The sequence below is a fragment of the Phoenix dactylifera genome, unplaced genomic scaffold, assembly GCF_009389715.1.
Source record: "Phoenix dactylifera cultivar Barhee BC4 unplaced genomic scaffold, palm_55x_up_171113_PBpolish2nd_filt_p 000650F, whole genome shotgun sequence".
Lineage (NCBI taxonomy): Eukaryota > Viridiplantae > Streptophyta > Magnoliopsida > Arecales > Arecaceae > Phoenix > Phoenix dactylifera.
The window spans coordinates 49,013-73,518 of NW_024068040.1; positions in this window are offsets into that span (position 1 = coordinate 49,013).

Consider the following 24,506-nt stretch of genomic DNA (forward strand, 5'->3'; position numbering starts at 1 on the left):
AAGGTGAGTTTGAAAAATGTATGATGAATGAATTAACATCTTCTCTCAAACTCCAAATTAAGAGAAACAAGAAAGAGGATCTTCATTGACCAAAGTTAGTCCACAAGAAAACTCTTATAGAAGATTGGCATGAAGAAGGTATTCTATGACCTCATCTTGTAGAATTTGAAAAGAATGAGCAAGGTGGATCTATTGTTTTTAAAGCTGTATTGAAGCATGATAGAATACTTATTTTATCATACAGCTAGTAGACCAGATTGTATGCTCATTATGTGCAAGATTTCAATCTAACTCTAATGAATCATAATTTATTGATAACAAATAAATCATAATCTGAATTTTGATAGAAACAACTGTTTAAGATAAGTTGATTAAAACTTAGCTAGCGTGTCTTATTGATAATTATCTTAAGCAAATAAAATCTAAACTAAATTGATTTTGAAAATAAGAAATTGATTTGACCTTGATAAATCTTCCTATTGCCTCACATGCTTGTCCTTGAACCATCTTGGTTAATGAAACTATCTCTTTAGTTCAAGTGATATGTGCTTGCTTATACTTAGGCAATCTCTTGAGTAAAGTGACTCAACATTCAACTAGTGTCATATCTTGTATTGAGTCATCTAGTTAAAAATATGGTAGATGAATGTTTTGTATCTTGAAGAAACTAATGACTTTCTTTCAAGAAAGAAAAGGAGTTTGCAGGATCCTTGAGCAAGAAAATGAGAGATTTCAGCTTGAAGGACACCTCCATAAAAGGTACAATAAACATTCACATGCAAACAAGAGAGAGGACTTTCTTCAGCCAAAAGGTTACACATAAGAAATCTAGTAGGTATTTGACTTGAAGAATGCAGAATGATTCGGTAATTTTAGATACCTCTCTCATAAATTAGCTGAGCAAAGTCATTAACTTAAATCTTACTATGGCATGATTAAAGTCTTTAATTATTAATTTCTTAATATCATTGATTGACTTGTGCTTTTAGAAATTGTTTCATGGTTTGCCCAAACTAAAATATATCTTTACCTATGTCATAACCATGAACTACACAAGTTTATGCTTAAAATTTTGATTTAAAATGACTTGTGAGAAGTTATGAATTCTTGAGCATAATGAAAATGTGTTTGCATGATATACCTCTATATGATATATTTGATTATTTCTTTATTCTGCTCTTTCAAGAAAATTACTTGAGAATAACAAAAAGAAAGAGAGATAAAGAAAAGATAAGGGATATTATTCAAGAGAAGTAAAATCTAAGTAAAGGCAAATACTCCAATTTTAAGAAAAAGCAAAACAAGCGTAATATATTCAGCACATTTGTAAGACTTGTGTGAGCATTCTTTTGGAAGGATAAAATCCGTAATGAATTACACTTAAATAGAAGGAGAGTTTAAAGTAAATATTTTAACCTTTCTATATTGCTCATCATAGGAATGGTGCCAATGGGGAGGCTAGTGGTAGTACCCGGCACTATTTGACCCAACTATTCGGTGTAGGACATATTAGGGACGGCACAAGAAGGAGGCTAGTGGTAGTACCTCGTGCCCCTTCCAACTCTACCGGATAGGGAGCAAAAAGAGTATAGAGCATAAGAAAGTAAAAATGAATGACAAAGTAAATGAAAGTATATAAGAAGAATCAAGTCAAGCTTTAATCACTTGAAAACACATTTCAAGGATGAAATCAGTGCAAAATTATATTTAAATAGGGGGAGTTTATTTGAAAAGAATTGATTTTGATCCTTGACATTTTTTTTAATGCATGACTTAACACATAATATATTTTGCATGTGGCATGATGTCTTGAATTATGAGTTCTCAATATTTTGTAATGCTCCATGCTTGGACAATTTGATTGAATGTTTGAAATACTACATAAAATTTTTGATTGGTAATATTGAAAAGAAATTCTAGATTTGTCGTACACAATCATCGTCAAAATCTGAAAGTTGAATAAATTTGTAAAAAGGAGAAGAGAAGGATATCTCTATTTAGGCAATAACCTTGGTATATAATGTTCTAACTCATACCAAAACTCAACATAAATACAAATATTCTGAATATGCTCTTATATGTTTGAAATAAGTGTTTTCAATCATAATGATTTAAGATGAGACTACAATGTGGAAGATACATATCTCAAATTATGACTTTGAAAGCCTTTATTAAAAATTTTTATGAAATTCAGAATCTGATTTTGTATAAAAGCTTAAACTCAATATGATTTCTAAATAAAATCTTAATGTAAGAAAAACAGAATTAATTTTGATGCCTTGGTTGATTGCTCCGATACGCATCCGAAACATATCATTTCTTATCTTTAGAATGTACCAATATTGGTCCAAATGATGTGTCTTTCGATGATCTTGACTGCAAACAAAAATTTCTAAATATATGACTTTATTTTGATATTAAAAAAAAAATTTTATTGTGTTTCATGTATACATTGCTGAAAAACTGTGATTGAGCTCTATAAATATATATACCTCAATGGTAATCTATATGTTTTTCTCTCCTACATTCTTAAAGACTTCCATCAGAATATATATAGAGTGAAGGATCTTAAAGCTAGAAATATTTCAGCTCACTCAAACGATTCTAAAAGAAAGAAAATGTAAATGCTTTTGAAAGAAACTGAGCTTCAAATGAATCATTTTCTGATTAATATTTCTATACATTTTCTCTAAGATTAAGAGAAAGCATAACTTGTTCTTGAAGGATTAGAAAGAGTAATTGCTACAAATTTTGAATAATACTAGATTACTCTACATCTCGATATCATAGAATTTCAGTTTTATTCACGTTTATCACTAAAATCTGAAATTCAACAATAGAAAAGAATGATTAAAGAAGAATGCATCTTTTGAGGGGGAGCTTTAGATATTCAGTATCTCATACCTTGATTTTTATGGATTGATTTTGACGAACCTCCGTATATTGCAAGACTTGCTTTAATTATATAATAAGTTTATACCTTGTGATGAGTTCTATAAAGGTTGTCTTATCTCAAACATTGAGTCTTATGAAAATAAGCTGAAACTTATAGAAAATATATTTTTTTTGAGATTGACAATTTTATTGAACATTATCTTCAAATTCTAAACTCTTAAATGGAATAATCAATTGAGGGGGAGAAAGAAAATCTCAGAAGGAGAGATCTTATGGAACTTAATCGCATAAATCTATAACTAAAGGAGAGAGAAAGCATACTAAATGAAAAGTGATCCTAATGCTCTTCAATATGTATCATCTGAAATTTAAATCTGAAAATCTTTATGATACATCTTGAGGCTTGTTATTTGGTTAATATATCTTATGCATAAATCATGAACCAAATTGCAATTCAAACAGTTGATCTTAAGAGCCTCTAACTTAATGAAAAAGGGGAAGAATAATGTGTTGAATTTTCTTGAGTATCTCTTAGAAAACCTATTTTTGGAATTTACTGATGAGTTCTTATTGGCTTGTTCTCTAGAACTTCAATTTTTTATGCCAATTCGTTATTATATGTACCAAAATGTGCTTCCTTTTTAAAGGATTAAAGTCTTTATAAGAATCTTCAAAGCTTTGAATTTTATGTATGCTCTAAGATATATCATAAATTGCATAAATTCATGTTTTTGGCATTTATGCCACAATATTTTTACACCATAAAAGAACTTTGCAATCATACTTAATATACTGCTCTTATACTCTGAAAATTAGTTAAATTGCTCTCATGTTGATAAAATACTTAATATATTGGGCAAAAGATCTTAAATGAACAAGCTTTCATACTTATTATTGAAGAGAGGTTAGATTTCCATTCGTGCTTTCCTTGAATATCATTTGTGGTACTTCTTGAATTAACTTAAGAAAGATTCCATCTACACTTGAGTTGAAAACTATCCTTGGAATCACATTAGATGTGCTCTCATCATAATTTGCTCTGAAATTATCCGAAATGGCTCTGATCTATGCTCATTTATCTTTTTCACTATCTTTTTGATGTTGTCAAAAAGGGGGAGAAATATCTGAGTATATGTATGCTCATAATGCTTTATGTGTTGCATTTACTCCAAGTTTTGTCAAAAAGGGGGAGCAGAACCAATATGGAATGCAAAATGCAAAATTTAAACTCATACTTGAAATTTTAATTAGAATCAACAAAATGAAAAGATAAAATTGAAGAATATTGGCTTTAAGACAATTGTCCTTCTGGAAAAGAAAGGGGGAGTCAAAAGTATTTGGTTTTTAATTGTTGTTAGCATCAATATTTCATTAATTTACATCTTAACTTGATTCAAATTCAGTTGATATGCTAAAATTGCTCAAGAGCTACTAAGATCAATACTTATGCATAAGGATAGAACTGAAAGTTGACTATTTTGAATTATGCACACTGTATCTAGCTCTAACCAAAACACAATACTTGTACATCTGATCAAATACTGTGTATATGTTTAAATTTTGAATTTTGCATATACTCAGTGTTTTGTCATCATCAAAAAGGGGGAGATTGTTGACCCCCTAATGGATTTTGATGAACACAAAACACTAGAGTATAATTCCCTTTATCTTAACCATTTATTTGAGGATTTCAGGTGTTTAATTAAGAATATTGTTAAGAAATGTCTAGGCAAGTTTCTATATTTTTCAAGGATTTATTGAAGAATTTTTGAGATGAAGAAAACAGATCAGGGACAGCCGAGACGTCTCCGATTTGTCACAGAGACGTCTCTGGCACGAACAGGAAGAATTGGCACGTCTGGAGACGTCCCCGGCACCTGGCGAGGCGTCTCGCAGGGTCGGAGTCGACTCCTGACTCTGCGGAGTCGACTCTCTCAGAGGGGGCAGAAAGACCGATTTCAAGGGATGCGCCCGAGTCGTCTCCGAAGGACGCGGAGTCGTCCCCACGCATAAAAAGCAAACTTCCCGAGACGTCCCCAGAAAGCGCGGAGTCGACTCTCTCAGGAGATTCTAGAGGACTTGTTTTTCGGTGATAAAACTGCGGAGTCGTCCCCGACGTCGCGGAGTCGTCCCCATGCAAAAAGCGCAAACATTCCGAGACGTCCCCGTAAAGCACCGAGTCGACTCCAAACAACGTCAAAAGTAAATTTATACAGCCGATACGTCTCGCGTTGAAGCGAAGACGTCTCCGGAGCGCCTGGGACGCGACTGACACACTTTTGCAGGTTTGTTTGAATTTCAAACGGCTATATTTTTGTGTCTAACGGATCTATTGCTTTTTGGGCTATAAAAGGGAGCTCCTAAGTTCCTTCCAACAACTTCTCACCAACCAAACACAAGATCATTCAAGAGAGAAGAAAGAAAAAGAGGTTCAAGGGAGTTAGTGCTTTCAAGAGGAGAAATCAAGTGCATTCAAGCTTTCCCATCTGATTTCGTGCTCATCTACTCACTCCCACTTGGCAATCAAAGCTCGCATTCAAGCCAACGTGATCCACATCGAAAGAACCACCATCATCCACGCTTCCAACGGCAAAAAGGGTTCTTCCGATTTTATTGTTTCTCATTGTTATATTAGCTTCATAAGAGCTTTTAAATCTTTGTAAAACGTTTGAATATTGAGCTTGTTCCAGTCAAGGGACTTGGAACAAAGGATAGGTGTCCCAAGCCTAAGTTAAAATTGGGGGATTGTAGGGTTCGTTGTTAGCCCGGGGTAAAACAACGAGTTGGGTAGTTCACTCGAAAAACTACCGGATTGTAGGGTTCGTTGTTAGCCCGGGGTAAAACAACGAGTTGGGTAGTTCACTCGAAAAACTATCGGATTGTAGGGTTCGTTGTTAGCCCGGTGTAAAACAACGAGTTGGGTAGTGCACTCGCAAAACTACCGGACTGTAATCTGGAGGATTATAGTGAAATTCCCAAGAGGTCTTGGGGAGTGGATGTAGGTGCTGGGGTGCACTGAACCACTATATGTTTGTTGTGTTTGTGATGCTTTTTGTCATTGTCTAACTTGCTCACTTACTTACTTAGATAAATTGCTTGCTTAACTCTTATCCGCGCATCCTTTAGTTGCAAGCATATTCAATTTACTTAATCAAGTCTCATTCAATAAATCAAACTGTTGCTAAGTTTAAATTCCACTGTGCATCTATACAACTTAGCATAATTAATTGAAAAGTGTTAGAAGTAGCCTAAAAGTTTTAAAAGACCCAATTCACCCCCCCTCTTGGGTTGTATCTACTGGGCAACAGAACGGCTTCAAGCGAACCTTCATCCAAAAACCACGATCATCAGTTTGTGGTGATCATCTACCCGCACAAGGTGAAGATCTGATCTTCTAATGTTCTTAAAAAGTTTTTAATCCTTATCTATCTACGAACGATTTTAAACAACGTTCATGCGATGAACGGTTGATCCCGCGCATGCCTCTTCCGCTGCATCTGAAATTGTTGAAATTTTTCTGTGGCATGGGCGGGTATTCTAACAGTGGTATCAGAGCCTAGGCTTCGTAGATTAAGGTAAGAATTAATTATTAATAGGCTTATTAGATCTGAAAATTGAAAGATTATGCATGCTGAAAATTTTCTGCATGCAGATTTTTTCTAGGGTGCTGATTTTTGCATGCTGATTTTTATGTGATAAGATGATGATTCTAATTGCATTGTTAATGAGATTACAAAGTTTAGAATCATGATTAGCATGATCAGCAACCTATGTCATGAGATAATCAGTTAGTTTTCAGATCTGAAAATTATAATTGCTGCATATGGTGATGATCATAGGATTCAAACCCTTTTGGTATCAAATGTAATGACCTGCGATGTGATCTGTAATGTCATGTAATTTTTCAGATGCTTGCATGCATCTTATTTGATGTTTTGAGAGGCCTGCATGCCTCCTAAAAGAAGATGTAATTTATTATTATTTTTATTTTACATCTGATTGTATTTCTGTGATGTGATGTACGTCAACGATCAAGTTGAAGACAAGGCATGAGATGAACAGGGGTCTAAGCGGTTGATGGCGATTGGATCAAGAGTTGGTCAAGGATCGAATCAAGGAGGCTTGGAACCAATTCAAGAGTTGAAGACCAATTGATCGATTGACGTGCATGTGCTTGTAATACGACCTAATTAGAATCCATGATCATCGCCCATTTAAAGTTTAGCTTTAATTATTGCTGCGATTATAACTGCTTGCAATGTGCCGTTTGCATGTGATGTGAATGAGAGTCGGGTAGATAGGTTTACATGTGATGTAGTAAACCCAATTGAGATCTAAATTAAAACCTCCTCAATCAAGTCGAGAGTGAACCAACATGAGCGAGTCATAATAGATTAATTGATCTAATTGGTGTCTAGGAAAGCATGAAAGGTGGTTACTTAATTAGGACCTTACTCTCTGAGTAAGGGGAGCCTCCCACCTGCTTACCTGGCCAATTGTTCGATTACCTCTTATGAAGAGCTCAAGTTGCAAACACTAAGACCTGATTAACCAATATTAAGTCAATAGGTCTTCCACTGTAGTAGAGCTGCTAAGGCCTTTCTGATGTTGATTTGTCTCGACTGGATACAGTGGTCAAGTTGCATCGGGGGGCTGGACCTCTCTATAGACATGAGATGTTGTAGGGTAAAGGTGGGGTTGGGCACCAATAACTGTTAGGTGAGGACCCAATGACGACTTTATTCCTATGGTTATACGGTGGATCTGACTTAACTAAGAAATGGGACCAATAACTATTAGGTGAGGTTTTTATGGCTTAGAGACCAAGTTACACTGCAACATGCTTGAGAAGCATTGTACAAGAGTTGTACATTCATCAATCTATGTGTCACCAATAACTGTTAGGTGAGGTGGCATGTAAATCGGTGGGACCGCAGTACCCACTAGAAACCCTAGTCGTGTGGAATTTCCGTCTTCCTACCAGGGGAGTGTGAGGAATTCGAGAAAATAGTTGGAGTTACATTTGTTCTAAAAGACCTTAGAACAAATTAGGATCAAGTACAAAAGTCTAACTAGAATCTTTACTCTCTCAGGATTATAAAGTCAGCTTCTAGACTCTTAACTCATATCCTATAGAACAACCATGTGACCAAACCCAATTATAAAGATTGGCTCAGCAAATTTCAAAAAAATAGTTTTGAATTGTGAGAAATTCGGATATATGCTAGACCATGGAATTCCCGTGTTACCAATCCGTCCGATCACTGATTAGCGTAAGACGCTTGTTAAGTGGACGAACAATGACAATAAAGTTAGGTGCTGCACAATGGCATCCATGTCCAATGAATTACAATGCTAGCATGAGAACATGAGACTGCCAGGGACATATTAAATCACCTACAAGAGTTGTATGGTGATCAGAGTCGCGCAGCATGTTTTGAAGTGTCCAAGAGGTTCTTTAAGACAAAGATGCGTGAGGGGCAGTCTATCCACGATCATGGTTTGACCATGATAAAGGACTTGAAGAAGCTTGAGAAGCTCGGCATGACCATGCACAAGGAATTGCAAACGGATTTGATCCCACAATCCCTTCTAGCTTCATATGAACAGTTTATAGTAAATTACCATATGAACAAGATTGTATGCACCAAAATAGAATTGTTGAATAAATTGGTAACTAACATAGGGACCTTGAAGAAGTTCAAGGGGCATCATTTTTGCTGTCAAGTTGGTTTCTACTTTCAAGAGAGAGTCTATTTGGAAGAAGAAGAAACCTGCGAAGAAGCAGAAGACTAAGAAACACCAAGTTAGGAAGTTCCAAGAAAAAGGCCAATTGCAAGGAAAAGTATTTCCATTGCATAATGGACGGCCATTGAAAGAGGAACTGTCCTACATACATGGAAAGCATAAAGAACATGAAGGGTGACAGACCTTCAGAAGGTTTGTCAGATATGCTCAAGATACTTAGGGACTGTTACCTATTGCTAGCAGAAATTTGATTTCTGTATTTTATTTAGCACAGAAAGATTTTTATTTATTTGAAAATTAAATTGATTCAAAATGGTTTTATGATTGACAGTCTCTATCACATACATATGGATGTATCTGTGAATATATCTAAGCAAACAGTGAATACCATAGGATCTAATAGATCCAAAAATGAGATAAATCTAAAGTATTTATGGCACCTCAGGCTTGGCCATATAGGAGAAGGCAAAATAAACAAATTAGAGAAACATGAGCTTTTGGGCTCATTGACTTTCGAGTCATATTTGATTTGTGAATTCTGCCTTCAAGGAAAGATGGCCAAATTATCCTTTGTAGGACACAGGGAGGTCCACTGAAATACTTACCCTAGTACACACTGATGTGTGTGGCCCATTCGATGTGCAAGCTAGGGGCTGTAATTTTTTACTTCATTTTACCGATGATTACTCACGGTATGGATATATGTATGAGACACAAAAATGAAACTTTTGAAAGGTTCAAAAACTTAGATATGAAGTAGAAAAATAAGCACAAAAACTCATTAAGGTTCTTCGATCAGATCGAGGAAGTGAATACCTTAATGGAGAGTTCCGTGATTATCTCAAGGAGAATGGTATAGTTTCATAATGGACTCCTCCTGGTACACCTCAGCTCAATGGAGTGTCAGAGAGGAGGAATCGGACTCTATTGATATGGTCCAGTCCATGATGAGCTTCACTGATTTACCCTTGTTTCTTTAGATAGATGCCCTATTTTCAGCTATTTACTTGTTGAATAGAGTTCCCTCTAAAGTCCATTCCTACCGCACCATATGAGATATGACATGGTAAGAAACCAAGTCTTGGTCATCTCAAGATTTGGGGATGTCCGGCCCACGTCAAGAGACTACAGGCAGACAAGCTAGAGGCTAGGACCATAAGTGCTCATTTTATATGATATCCTAAAGAGTCATTAGGATACAATTTTTACGTCTCAGAGGATCACAATGTGTTTGTGAGCCGTCACGCCATCTTCTTGGAAAACCAGTTTATCCTTGATAGAGGCAGTGGGAGAAAAATTGAGCTTGAAGAGAAAGTCTCTGAAAAGCAACGAGTCATGGATCCTATCGAACCCATTCATACAGAGCCAGTACACGATGTCCCTCAACCACCTCGCAGATCTAGTAGGGTCTCCCATCCTCCCGATAGATACTTAGGTATACTAGAAGAGGATACCGAGGAAATGTTCCTAGTGGGAGATAGGGATCACATACAAGATCCCAAAACCTATGACGAGGCGATATCTGATATCGATTCCGAGAAATAATTGGAGTTAGACTCCATGCATTCCAACTAAGTCTGGACCCTAGTAGATCCACCAGAAGGTATTGTACCTATTGGATGCAAATGGATCTACAAAAGGAAGATAGGTTCGGATGGAGAGGTAGAGACCTATAAGGCAAGGCTTGTGGCGAAAGGGTATAGTGATGCAGGACGGAAGTACGGATTGAAATACAGAGAGAAAGAAGAGAGGAAGAGGGGAAGAAGAAGTGAAAGAGGAAAAGAGGAGGAGGAAGAAGAAGACCAATTTTTCATTCATTAATTCATTAAACCCCAAAAAATCAGGATGGACCTATATATATAGGGTCACAAAATAACAAATAACCCCTACAAATAAAATAATTCCAAAAAGCTCCTAAAATGACAATATGCAAATAAACCCAAATAACAATATGCAAATAAACCCAATCAACATAAAATAAATCAATCTAAAAAAAAATCAGGCTGGCTGAATCGGCTGGAACCCGCTGAGCTGGCTGGATCCTGTGGCGACCGGCTGACCTGGCACTGGTGTCCGCACCAACTAGCTGATGCAGGACGGAAGTACGGATTGAAATACAGAGAGAAAGAAGAGAGGAAGAGGGGAAGAAGAAGGGAAAGAGGAAAAGAGGAGGAGGAAGAAGAAGACCAATTTTTCATTCATTAATTCATTAAACCCTAAACATCAGGATGGACCCATATATATAGGGTCACAAAATAACAAATAACCCCTACAAATAAAATAATTCCAAAAAGCTCCTAAAATGACAATATGCAAATAAACCCAAATAACAATATGCAAATAAACCCAATCAACATAAAATAAATCAATCTAAAATAAAATCAGGCTGGCTGAATCGGCTGGAACCCGCTGAGCTGGCTGGATCCTGTGGCGACCGGCTGACCTGGCACTGGTGTCCGCACCAACTCTCCTCGGGTGGAAAGAAGTCGACCTCGACGAAAACGGCTCGGTAAAGCCCCGGTAGTACTCCAACAAGTCCGGGTCAATTGGCGGTATCTCCTCGCGCTGGATCCAAGTGTAGCCGGACCTTGGTCGTCCTCGCCAATGAACCAGGAAATGTTGGATGCCTCCATCACTGGTAAAAACTATTTGCTCGGCTAAAATAGAATCAATATACTCTTTTTGTGCTCGATGGAGGGTAAAAGGAAACGAAGATCGCATGGAATCAATAATAGGATAAACATCAGGCGCAGGAGAGTGTGCAGCAAAAGAGTCATCAGGGATTGCAACCAAATCTTTAATATTAATAGTAAGGCTATGACCGAAATCAAATGGAAAGTCAATGGCATAGGCGTCAGTGCCATCCTTGTGCAACACCCTGAATGGTCCAATACTAAGAGACTGCAATTCCATAAGATGGATCATTACGTAACCCCAAGTTTGAAATTCTTTAGCACGGAAATCAGCTTGCATCTTATGCTGAGCAGTACATGCATGAATGCCCTTATGGATTTCCTGATACAACTTATGAATGTGTTGTGTAAAGTGCATATGCAGGCTCAGAAATCCTAACATCAATTTCGATGGGTTGTGCCGAGGGCATATCCAACTACACTCATGGTAGACTGGTCAGACTCGTTATCTGACTGTGCAAAGCGAGCTAGGTGGAGTGTGGGTGCATCCTAGGGTTTCAGGTTTGTCATCACACTCTTCCTCAATATCCTGAATGTCATCGAGGTTTGGTTCATAGATTTGCTCCTCTAAGTCATCTATGTCACCACCCTGCTCTTGCTGAGCAATAACGAAAAATTTGTGTCGCACATTGGGAGGTAACGTGACCAAAACCTTGGCATTTGTAACAGCCGAATTTTGGAATGTGGTTTGGAGGCTCACCAAGCATTCCCTTGCCATTAGTGTCTCGGCCTGTGACATGGGCAATAGGAGGGGGCCTATGAGTAGTGGACCCTACAGAAGGTTTGGACCCTAAGGAATTAAGGCCGGTGGGAGTGCTCCGTGTGTCAGGGCGCCTTACAAATGTGGACTTAGTGTTCCATCGGTTTAGGAGATCGTCTTGGTAGTTAAGGGGCAGGTATTTTTCTTTAAGTCTCTCTTTCATCTCTACCCAATCAGTTATTTCATGTTGATGTCTCCTAGCTAATAGTTGTTCAGTGTTTTGCCAAAACAGCTTAGCTCGACCAAGGGAGTTTCATTCTAGCGAATCGAACTTTTTTGTTCTCAGACAGATTGTACCACTCAAAGAAGTGGTCCATTTCGTGTAACCAATTCGGAGAAGACTTTCGGGTCAAGACGACCGTCAAAAGTGGGGGCTTCCACCCTAATGCCTCTCATTACGTCTTCATCAGGGTCACGAAGAGCTCTGGGTTCTACTTATGTCGGTAACCTCTATTCATATTAGGAAAAGGGACCTGGTCCTCTAGGGCGAGGGTAGGCATAATGGTGACCTGGACATGCCTGATTATCAAAGTTGTTTGCTTGGACTTGGGCATTGGTATTTTGGACTTGAGCATTAGTTTTTTTGGACTTGGGCATTAGTGTTTTGGACTTGGAGCATTAGTGTCTTGGATAGCTTTTAATAGGGCTTCGATTTTGAATCCATGCCTAATTGGGACTCAGGATGAGATGCGTCACGACCACTACGTAGATGCATAAAATGAATGTCAAAATGTTGATCCGACCAACTATAAATGTTCCTAAGTAGACCTAATGCATGAAATGAATTCAAAATTGCAAAGTAGATACTTAATATAATCGGAAGCTAACTCAAGCAATTGAAATTGGCTTTGAATTACGTAACAAATTCAGATAAGTAGTTGCAGTCAAATAGTACTAGTGTTTCAGTGTGTTGCAGGATTGCACAGAGCCTCAAAGAACTTCCAAAGATTAGGTAGCCCTACAATTAATAACAAAGACAGGCCACTACTAGGGTTTTGGGGTTGTTTGGAGTGGATGTGTTGAATTTTAGGAAGCAATATCAATAGAGCACATAAGAGTTAATTAATTCTAATTTAGACAAACAAATAAAATTTGCAGTAAGGAAGAACCTGACCTGGGTTGGGGCGACGATCAGATGCAAATAGCGCGAATCGGGTCTGAGCACAGCAACTCGGGGGACTTGATATCAGCAACTTGGGGGCCAGAGCTGATTGAGGCCTGTGCTTGCCGAAGATGTTCCAGCTGAGATGATGCTGGGAAGAAGGTCACGGCGTTGCAGGTCCGGTGGTGGTGGTCGGAGCAACTGTTGGCAGGGAGGAGCTGATGCAGGACGGTTGGAGCGGTCTGCGGTGATGACTGTCAGAGCCGACAGTGGTGGTGCAGCAGTCGACGGCGGCGACGGCAACGCGGCGGCGCGGCGGTGAGAGCAACCCGGCGGCGCGGCGGTGCGGCAGCAACTTAGTAGCGGCGAGCGGCAGTAAAGAGTTGCAGGGGCAGCGCGCAGCGCAGGGGTGCAGCAGCAGGCGTGGCAGCGGCGGTGGGAGCGAGCGGGGAGCGCTGACAGCAGTGGAAGGCCGAAGTTGACGGTGGTGGGAGGCGGAAACGGTGGTGGTGGTGGACTCGGCCGGGCCGATGATGCCGGCGGAGTGACACAACTATGGTAGAGGAAGAGACGGGAGATGTGGTGACGCGGAAGAATTGACGGCGGCAGCGGTGGCGGTGGGCGGAGTGTTGACGCGGAGAGGAACAGTGTGGGGTTGACGGGGACGGTGGTCGGAAGAGAAGAGAAACGAACCAGGGAATCGGGGAAAATAAAAGGAGGAGGAAACTCTCGCACGTGCGCGACTTACGCGTCACGTGCGTCAACCAGTTTTTTTTTTTTTTTTTTTTTTTTTAACTCAAGTCGGGTTGTCGGGTTATCGGGTTAACAGACCCACCACTAGGACAGTCCGACCCGCAATTTTTTTTTTTTGAAATGACTCGGGTTAATGGATAATGGGTTAACGGGCTACGGGTGCAGACCTTACCCGTACTGTAGATCATCTTCAACCTTCAACCGTCCGCTCGCTTCCGCCGGATCTCGCCTGATTTTGCGGCGGTGGTTGCGGGGAGGTGTTGCGCCGGCGGAAGAGGGTGCTGGTGCAGCAGTGATCGGGGCGGCGACGTCCTTCACTTGGATCCGGCCACGGTCGTGGCAGCAAATGCTTTCGAGACCTCCGGGAAGCCGGCGGCGACCGAAGGCGAATCGGCGGCGATCATAGGTAAATCGGCGGCGCGGCGAAACGGTGGCGGTGGATGATGCTTTCACAGTGATAGGAGGCCGGCTTATTTGCCTCCCGGGCTGCCTTGGGGTTTCCGGCGACCGAGCCTTCCTTCTCTGCGTGAGATCCGATAGAGGAGGACGGCCAGAAAGGGTGAGAGCGTCGGAGGCAGCGGCGGAGGGAATGAAGGCGGCGACGGCGTCTTGCGAAGGAGCTCTGTGGATCGACGCCGGGTAGCAGCCGACCGACGGGAGGGTTTCACTTCTTTTTCTTCACACGGGTGAGGTGATGAATAGGGAAGAGATAAGGAAGAAATGGAGTGACCCTTCTTCTTCGGGGTGCGTGCCGTGCGACGACCTTCCGTGCGTTCCGGCGTTTGCGGTGCAAATGATCTAGCAAATACAGGTGAGGAAAAGGCCGAAAAGGAATCGGCGGGGGTCCGTCCATAAACCGGATCCTTCGACTTCAGCAACAGAGGCAAAGTCAGCCCTGCTCTGATACCAAAGCTGATGCAGGACGGAAGTACGGATTGAAATACAGAGAGAAAGAAGAGAGGAAGAGGGGAAGAAGAAGGGAAAGAGGAAAAGAGGAGGAGAAGAAGAAGACCAATTTTTCATTCATAATTCATTAAACCCTAAACATCAGGATGGACCCATATATATAGGGTCACAAAATAACAAATAACCCCTACAAATAAAATAATTCCAAAAGCTCCTAAAATGACAATATGCAAATAAACCCAAATAACAATATGCAAATAAACCCAATCAACATAAAATAAATCAATCTAAAATAAAATCAGGCTGGCTGAATCGGCTGGACCCGCTGAGCTGGCTGGATCCTGTGGCGACCGGCTGACCTGGCACTGGTGTCCGCACCATATAGTCACGCGAGGGCATTGACTATCAGGAGACCTTTTCACCTGTAGCCATGCTGAAATCCATCCGAACATTGCTTGCAATTGCATCATTTCATGATTATGAAATTTGGCAGATGGATGTGAAAACTGCTTTCCTGAATGATATCTGATGAAATAATCTATATGGAACAGCCTTTGGGTTTCACTTCCAGTGATGAAGATCACAAGGTCTGCAAGCTGCAAAGGTCCATCTATGGACTAAAGCAAGCATCTCGGAGTTGGAACACTCGTTTTGATGACGCAATCAAAACGTTTGATTTCATCAAAAACCGAAGAGGAACCGTGTGTTTACAAAGGGTTAGTGGAGCACTGTCGTATTTCTCGTACTGTACGTGGACGACATCCTCCTCGATAGGGAATGATATTCCCATGCTAACCTCGGTCAAGGTCTGGCTGTCAAAAGAATTCTCCATGAAAGACCTTGGGGAAGCATCCTATATTTTTGGAATAAAGGTCTATAGAGATAGATCTAAAAGGATGCTTGACCTTTCACAGAAGATGTACTAGAGGAGGTGCTGAAGAGGTTCAGCATGGAAAACTCCAAGAGGGGTCTCTTACCCCTAAGGCATGGAATTCATCTCTCCAAGAAGATGTGCCCCAACACATCTGAAGAGATTCAACGCATGAGCAAGATACCATATGCATCAGCAATAGGGAGCCTCATATATGCCATGCTATGTACATAACTTGATATAGTACATGCTGTGAATGTCACGATCATATGTCAATCAGATCCAGGCAAAAAGCACTGGGATAGCTGTGAAGAACAATCTTAAGTACTTGAGAAGAACTAAGGACATGTTCTTGGTCTTGGGAGAAGATCAGAGTTAAAGGTAGAAGGATGCACACATATTGATGATAGAAAGTCTACATCAGAATATGTGCAATGGTGGTTTAGTAAATTGGAAGAGTTCCAAACAACCGATCATTATAGATTCTACCTTAGAAATTGAATGTTAAGCTGTATCTAAGGGTGCAGTGGAAACCTTCTGGTTAAAAGTTCATTGCAGAGTTAGGTGTAATGTCATTAGATGCCATAATACTTTACTGCGATAACATTGGCACCATAGCACTAGCTATGGAGCTAAGGTCTCATCAGAAGTCCAAGCACATAGAGCGGCGCTTCCACCTCATACGCGACTATGTTGAGAAGAAATATGTAGAGGTGCAGAGAGTAGACTCCGCGGATAACGTGGCAGACCCGTTCACTAAGCAGCTAAGTCAGCAAAAGACTGAATCCCACCTTGAGAAGATGGGGCTTAGATATATGACTGATTGGCTTTAGTGCAAGTGGGAGATGTTAGATGTATGCCCTAGAAGCCAATTTGGCTGACGCATTATTTTATTCTAGACATAATTTTGCACTTGACTATTTATTATTGAATAAATAAAAGGCATCTTTTCATTCATGTTCTTATGTGTCCATGAATCGTCCAAGGAATTAATAAGATGATGACGCATATTCTCAAGAGTTGAGAATTTGAGGCATGTGTCATTGGTGATTAATTCCTGAATTGCTCCCTGATCGATGGATCATCACGAGGACGGTGATTGATCCGCTGAGATTAGGGCACATATTGCTTTCTTTGAGGGACGAGTCTTGAGTCCACAGTGTAGGGACACTGGAGCAATTGTGCAAGTGCTTGTTAGAGAACAAGGGTACTGAGCGTGACCAACACAAGAAGTCACTTGGATGTCTATCCACTCGTCAGTGACTTGCTTGATGTTGCAGTAGTGTGACTGGTCCTTTGACCTGTGATGCTTCGGCTACTCACAGTGAGGTTATTGTAGTTTGACTGCACAAATACATGGTCTCTAGCCATATGGGTCCATGCAGTGTAGATTGGCTGCAGTAGGTTCACTGTAGGAGTAGGGTATGCATCTACAAGGAATCTATCGACCTTGATAGATAAGGAGAGATCCTATGTGATTTATAAGACTGAGTTCGTAAGACCTCGGCCGGGGCAGATTGCACAGTGGAGAAAGAGTTCTCCACTCTCGAACTTAAGTCGAATAAATCTTGACATATGACAGACGAAGGGGTTTGACGAGTTATCCATGACCTCCGTCTTGTAGGGATCTACGATAGAAGGACTGTATCACATGATAACTGCACCTAGAGGTTCATCATTCTATTCTGCTGGGTAGCCACTACATGCTGCTAGGTGTCACTGGTGGATGGTGGGACTCATAGGGATTATCTTGATGATCGATAAATCCTAATGAGTAGAGTTGGAATCGTTCCGACCCATTGAAAGGAGTTTTCAATGATATTGTGATAGAGAGCACAATATATCTCACTACCAGTCAGAGTAGAACCTATGGGGTCGCACACACTAGAGGCATTGACCGATCCGATGGTTGAATCGTGATTAGGAATCACAAGTAATCAATTCGATTGATAATAAGTTGAAGAAGGAACAAAGGGAATTAATTAATTGGACTTAAAACAAAAGTCCTACTTGGAGTTGGATTCTTGGAGTCCTAATTGGATTAGGACTGGGATTCCTACTTGGATTGGGATTCCTACTTGGACTGAAAATCCTATTTGGAGTAGGACTAGGATTCCTACATGGAGTAGGATTTCTATAATCCTAATTAGATTAGGAATTTTGAATTAAATTTGGATTCCTACTTGGAGTAGGATTTCTAGAGTCCTAATCGGATTAGGACTTCGAATTCAAATTAGAGTCCTAATTGGATTAGGACTAGAATTAAATAAATCCTAATGGAATTAGGACTTCTTAAGTCCCAATTAATTATTAATCTAATGAATCAAGATGACTCCTAATTAGATTAGGATTGAAGGGTTCAATTGAGTCATGGCTCATCAAGTTCTAATTGGATTAGGACTTACCTAGATTAAAACCCAAATTGGTTCACCCTTGGTCCAAACCTAATTAGATTAGGACCTAACCAAGAGTGACCTTCCTAATCCTCCTTAGAGGAGGATTAGGTTAACCATGAAGGAGGGGCACACGCCCCTCCTCCTTTTCCTTGCTTGGTGCGGCAAAGAAGAGGGGCCGGCGCCCCTCTTGGAATTTAATCAAGGAGCTCCTACAAAGTAGGAGCTCCACATGCTATTTAAGAGGAGGCGTGGGGCTGACCTAGGGCATTCATTGAAGCCCTCTCCCTCTCCAATTCGTGGCCCCCTCTCCTCCCCTTTCCTTGGTTCAGCCGCAAGCAAAGGAAGAAAAAAAAGGTGGCCTCTTCATCCTCCCTTCTTCCTTCCAACGCAGGGAAAAGAAAGAAGGCTGCAGGGGCTTTGATCTTCTTCCTCTCTTCATCCTTCTTCTTCCTCCTCCCAAGCACAATCAAGGGTTGATTAAAAGGGAGGACATCAGCCATCAAAGTTATCTCTGCAAGGGAGCTAGCACCCCGGGGAGATAGAAAGCTTGGATCGGTTCCTGCTTCGTGTGGATACCCGTAGAGGCCGGGCACTTGAACGGCTTCAAGCGAACCTTCATCCAAAAACCACGATCATCAGTTTGCGGTGATCATCTACCCGCACAAGGTGAAGATCTGATCTTCTAATGTTCTTAAAAAGTTTTTAATCCTTATCTATCTACGAACGATTTTAAACAACGTTCATGCGATGAACGGTTGATCCCGTGCATGCCTCTTCCGCTGCATCTGAAATTGTTGAAATTTTCTGCGGCATGGGCGGGTATTCTAACACAATGAAGATCCCCTTCCTTGTTTATCTTAATTTGGTGTTCGAAAGAAAATATTAATTCATTCATTATACATATTTCAAACTTATTTTGCATGAGCATAGTAGAATCTCCATATAAATTTTCATTAGTAGAACCAAAAATGATGCCATCAATGTATGCTTTGAGCAAGCAAGATATCACAAATTCTTCTTTTTAATGCATAGATTTATCATTATTACTTTTTATCAAAAAGTTACTCAAACTTTTATATCATGCTTTTGATGCTTGTTCCAAATCATATATTGCTTTATCATATTTGTAATGAGTGTTTTCAAATAAGGTGGTTATTTTACATAGATCTTTTTAATGAAATAACCACATAGGAGTGCATTCTACACATTCATTTGACAGAATATAAAGCTCATAAAGCAAGCAAATGATAATGGTGATCTTTACTTCTAATCATGCAAGAATTTCATCAAGATCTATTTCATCTTTTCTTGATTTAGTCTTTTAGTAGTCATCAATTTTTCTTCATTAATTGCATTTCTGAAAAACTCAATTTGGTTCTAATTATTAACAAGTTTTCAGATTGTTATATACAAAAGATTAACCATATACATATATAATTTGATTTTAGTATCTTGATAATAAATCATTAGTCTCATAAAGAATAAAATGAATTGATATTTCTACAACTAGAATCTTTTCATTGAATGTTCTATATGCATTGCTTGGTGAATGATATCCAATGATAGAAATATCTTTATCAAATTTGGCATTATTTTCAAAAGATCATATCAAGCATAACATATACTACTGAAAAATATGAAAGATATGCAATAGATCATTTTTTATTTTTCAGAAGATCAAATGGAGTTTTCATCAAAAAATAGATCTAATAGAAACCATATATATGACAAGCAATGATGATAGCTTTTAAAAAAAATATTTAAGTAGATGACTATCATACAACATTGCCTTTTTCATTTCTTCAAGGATTCTATTAATCCTATTTTACTTATGGTGTTCTTGGTGCAGAAACAATTGTATTCAATATTATTTTCTGTGCACAGCTTAATACAAAATTGGTTTTCAAAACTATGCCATGATACTTCTTTATTTTCATAGTTTGCAAACCTTTTTCATTTGAACCCTTTTTGTGAGTTTGTGCTAATGTAGAAAATATTTCAATTTGAGTGCCAAGAACAGAACTAATGTAAGCTTTTGAAAACTTAGTAATGGAAACAACACCTTTAGATTTAGAAATTGATTTTTGTTTGTTTTCTTAGTTAACATGCATAGCAAACTTTGATCTTTCAGAAGATAATCTAAGTAAGCCAATGACAAGGTCTTTTGAGATTAAGTACATACTAGCATGAGTTGATTTTATATGCTAAAGATGGTTTCTTTAATCTTGGTATTCATAGTGCATATATTCAAAGGCATACCAAGTATACATTTTCATATCTATGATCGATAAACAATAATGCCATGGATAAAAACTCTCAATCAAGCATATAGAGAATTTATAAGTTATTCTTAATAAATTGATTAATCATTTAGCAACTTATCCAATAGTGAGTAAAGCATACTATAAAATGAAGTGATTTGATTATATTTTCAAAAGTATTTTCTATATTACAAAATTGATCAATACTTGCAATTCATATTTTAATCAAATACTAAAGCAAAAAATAATGATGAGATGCAAGGATTACTGATTTCATTATTATTATTATTATTATTATTTTAAAAAATTACTTTTCATAAGTATATTTTAAGTTTCATTTTTTGACGTGTGTCTAGAACACCCATTTGTATGAAAGTTCTATTTGTTCCATGGATATCTTGGCACACCTATGTCTACATCCTCATATTTTCATTTTGGGTACCCAAGTTTGCTTGGGTCCTTGAGAGTTAGGACATATGGTTCCTTTTGGAACCCAAATTTGTTTAATTGTAATAATTTTACCACTTGATTTAATTATGTTAGAACGATAGGTAAAGTTGTTATGCCCATTCTTTTCATGTTTGAAATAAGTTATCTTATTTAATAGTTTGCTTGGTGAATTGATAACCTTTTTCTCTAGAGATTTATTGTTAAGTAAAGGAGTCAAGCCAAGTTTTGATTTATCATAAGCAACATATTGGCTTTCAAACATCATTTTTAATCGTTCTGAACTTACAGTAAATTTGTTAATAAAAGATTTTAATTGATTAATTTCTTTACTTAAGTTTTGATTTGTTTTGATTAAGCTATGATTTTTCTGAATCAATTCTTCTGAAATTAACCTTAAGCTTTTATTTTCATAATTTAGTTTGTCTTGTATTTCAGCAATAGAATTCTTTCTTTTGAAATTTCCAAATTTAGCTTTTTAAGATTTTTATTTTTCATAGCTAATTTTCTACATTCACCATACAAATCATGAAAAGCATTTAAAAGTTCATCATAAAAAAATTCTTCTTGAAAATCATTTGATGTAAAAGTAGATTCAGATTTTACCTTATCTTCTTGTGCCATAAAGCAAAAGTTAGTTACCTTTTGTAGTTCTTTGGAGCTAATATCATCATTGTTGCTCCTAGCTTTCATTTTCTTGCTTGACTCTTCCTTGGTCAAAACTTTCTTCCTTTTTATCTCTTTCTTTCTTTCTTCTTGCTTCCTCTTCTTCTTTGTCTTTAGGAAGCTTTTGAATATTTCGGTGTTTGGGAATGGATCCTTATTTCCATCACCGAACTCTTTGTTTTTTGAACTGATCTGCCTTTTAGACTGTTCTTCTCTAGGAGTCGACTCGGACAAATTGGGAGTCGACTCGGCTAATGTGGAAGATTCTGCAATCTCATTGTTAGTACGCAATTGAAGCACATGTGAGCTAATCTGAGATTTATCATAAATAATTGTTAAAGTATCCCAGATTTTTTTAGCAGATAAGCATGCAGAAATCTTATGAAATATAGATTCATGGATAGCACAATATAGAAAGTTCATAGCGTTAGCATTCAATTGTGCTAACTCTTTTTCATTGACATTTTGAGAGAGTGTGTGAGGTCCATCTATAATGATATTCCATATTTTATAGTTTTGTGATTGAACAAAAATTTTCATTCTAGTTTTCCATTGAATATAATAAGTTCCATCAAACAGTGGAGGTCTGTTTATGGAAAGTCCCTCGGTAAATAATATGTTATGTGGGGTTGTCATAATCTTTAGCTCTAGTCGGTTAAGACTATAATTAATAGAAGAGCACTTGCTCTGATACCACTTGTTGCCTAAGGTGACAACCCAAGAGGGAGGGGGGTGAATTGGGTCTTTTAAAAACTTTTCAACTACTTCTAATCTTTTAGAGTTAATTAAGCTAAGTTGTATGGATGCATAGTGGAATTTAAACTTAGCAAGAGTATGATTCTAATCTAATCAACTATTAAGCAGCGGACTCAATAAAAGATTAGTCTAAGTTTGCCCAAGTATGCAATTCAATACAATGAGTCTTAATGCTGTTGTATTGAATGAGACTTGATTAAGTAAATTGAATATGTTGCAATTAAAGGATGCACAGTGAAGAGTTAAGCAAGCAATTTATCTAAGTAAGTAAGTGAGTGAGGAAGTTAGATAACAAAGAGCATCACAGACACAATAAAAGTATAGTGGTTCGGTGCATCCCAGCACCTACATCCACTCCCCAAGACCTCTTGGAAATTTCACTATAATCCCTCAGATTACAGCCGGTTGTTTTACAAGCTCACAACCCAACTTGTTGTTTTGCGAGATCACAACGAACTCGGTCGGTTTTTACAGGCTCACCGACTAGAACCTACTGATTGTTTTCACGGGCTCATAATCCAACCCAGTTGGTTTTCCCAAAGGCTCACCAACCACAACCTTACAACGATTGTTTTCCGGGTTCACAATCAACCCAGTTGGTTTTTCCAAAGGCTCACCAACCACAACCTTAACACCGCTGGTTTTTCCTTTGGCTCACCAACAAACCTTAACCCCTTGATTCAATCCCTTGATTGAATCAAGTTACAAGATATTAGACTAAGAATTTAAAGCAAATACAAGCTTCTTAATTAAGCAAATACTGCAAATATAAACAAATAGAGTAAAGAGAAGCCCTCAAACGAGTTTTGAAGATGAAGGAACTCGGCTTCTTCTTCACTTGTCCCTCTTCTGATTTGGCACGAGGTAGAGGATCACTGAGGTAGCACACAGTTAAAGAGGAAGCTTTGGGATTCACTTGGATGCTCTTCTTCTCTCTATTTTGCTTTGAATGGCCCTTTTGTGCTTTTGGGAGATTTTTCTTTGAGATCTCTTTCCTAAGTGTTCATTCCCACTTCCATACCTTCTTCCCCAGCTCTCCTCTTGATTTTATAGCTTTAGATGGCGTGAAAACAAAAATCTAGCCGTTAGAGACAAAAATAGAGCCGTTGGACACAGTCTGTACCTCCTGACAATATTTCCGTTGGGATCGGAGTCAACTCGCGCGATCTGGAGTCGACTCGCCTGTTGCAGGAGTCGACTCATGTTTTTCTGGAGACGGCTCGGCAACTGTTCTGGATTTGAATTAAAGTGCTGTCTTGACTTGGAGTCGACTCGACTGAACCTGGAGTCGACTCCCCAATGTCTGGAGCTGACCTGGCACTTTTGGAGACGACTCGTTCTAAGGAATCCAGAGAAGTTGCTTTCAAATTTGCTCACTCGAGTCGACTCGGATATTCTGGGAGTCGACTCGGCACTCAGAGCCCGAACTCCCGATCTTCTGTCTGTTGACTTGTGCCGTCTCGGAGTCGACTCGAACTGTCTCGGAGTCGACTCGGCTCTCAGAGATGAAAATAGAGTCTTCTGCCTTTTGGACTTGCGCTGCCTTGGAGTCGACTCGAGCTGTCTTGGAGTCGACTCGCCTCTCAGAGACGAAAATACCGTCTTCTGTCTTTTGGGTTGCGCTGCCTTGGAGTCGACTCGAACTGTCTTGGAGTCGACTCGGCTCTCAGAGATGAAAAAATACAGTCTTCTATCTTTTGGGGTTGCGCTGCCTTGGAGTCGACTCGAATTGTCTCGGAGTCGACTCGAATTTTCGAGGAGTCGACTCGAGAACTATTCTTTTGAATTTTTTTTTAGAGTTTGCTCCTCCAACTTGAATACTTTTAAACTTGAAACTTGGGCCAATGAAGTGTGTTTTTCTTCCAACTCTTCTTGAGAGCTTTTGAGGCCTTCTTGTGTTTTTCCTTGCAAAATCAATTATCTTTCTTCTTGCAACACAAACATTAGTATTTATACTTCAAGATTTTGTGATCATCAAAATCAATCTTTAAATCAATCTTTGGGTCATCATAGAGTGTGTTGTAGACGGACAGTTGATTGAATCCCTTGATTTGATGGACCCTATTTATCGGGATAATTAAAGATGCGCTGCGTCTGGCTGAAGACGTTAAACTAAGTGCTTGTTGGGAGGCAACCCAATTCTCATAGGTCATGTTTGAACATTTGCTTGTCGCATTTTTTTCAGGAGTCCTCATATTACTGATGCAACTAAGGTAAAATGCTTCTATTCTCCATATACATCATATTTTTGT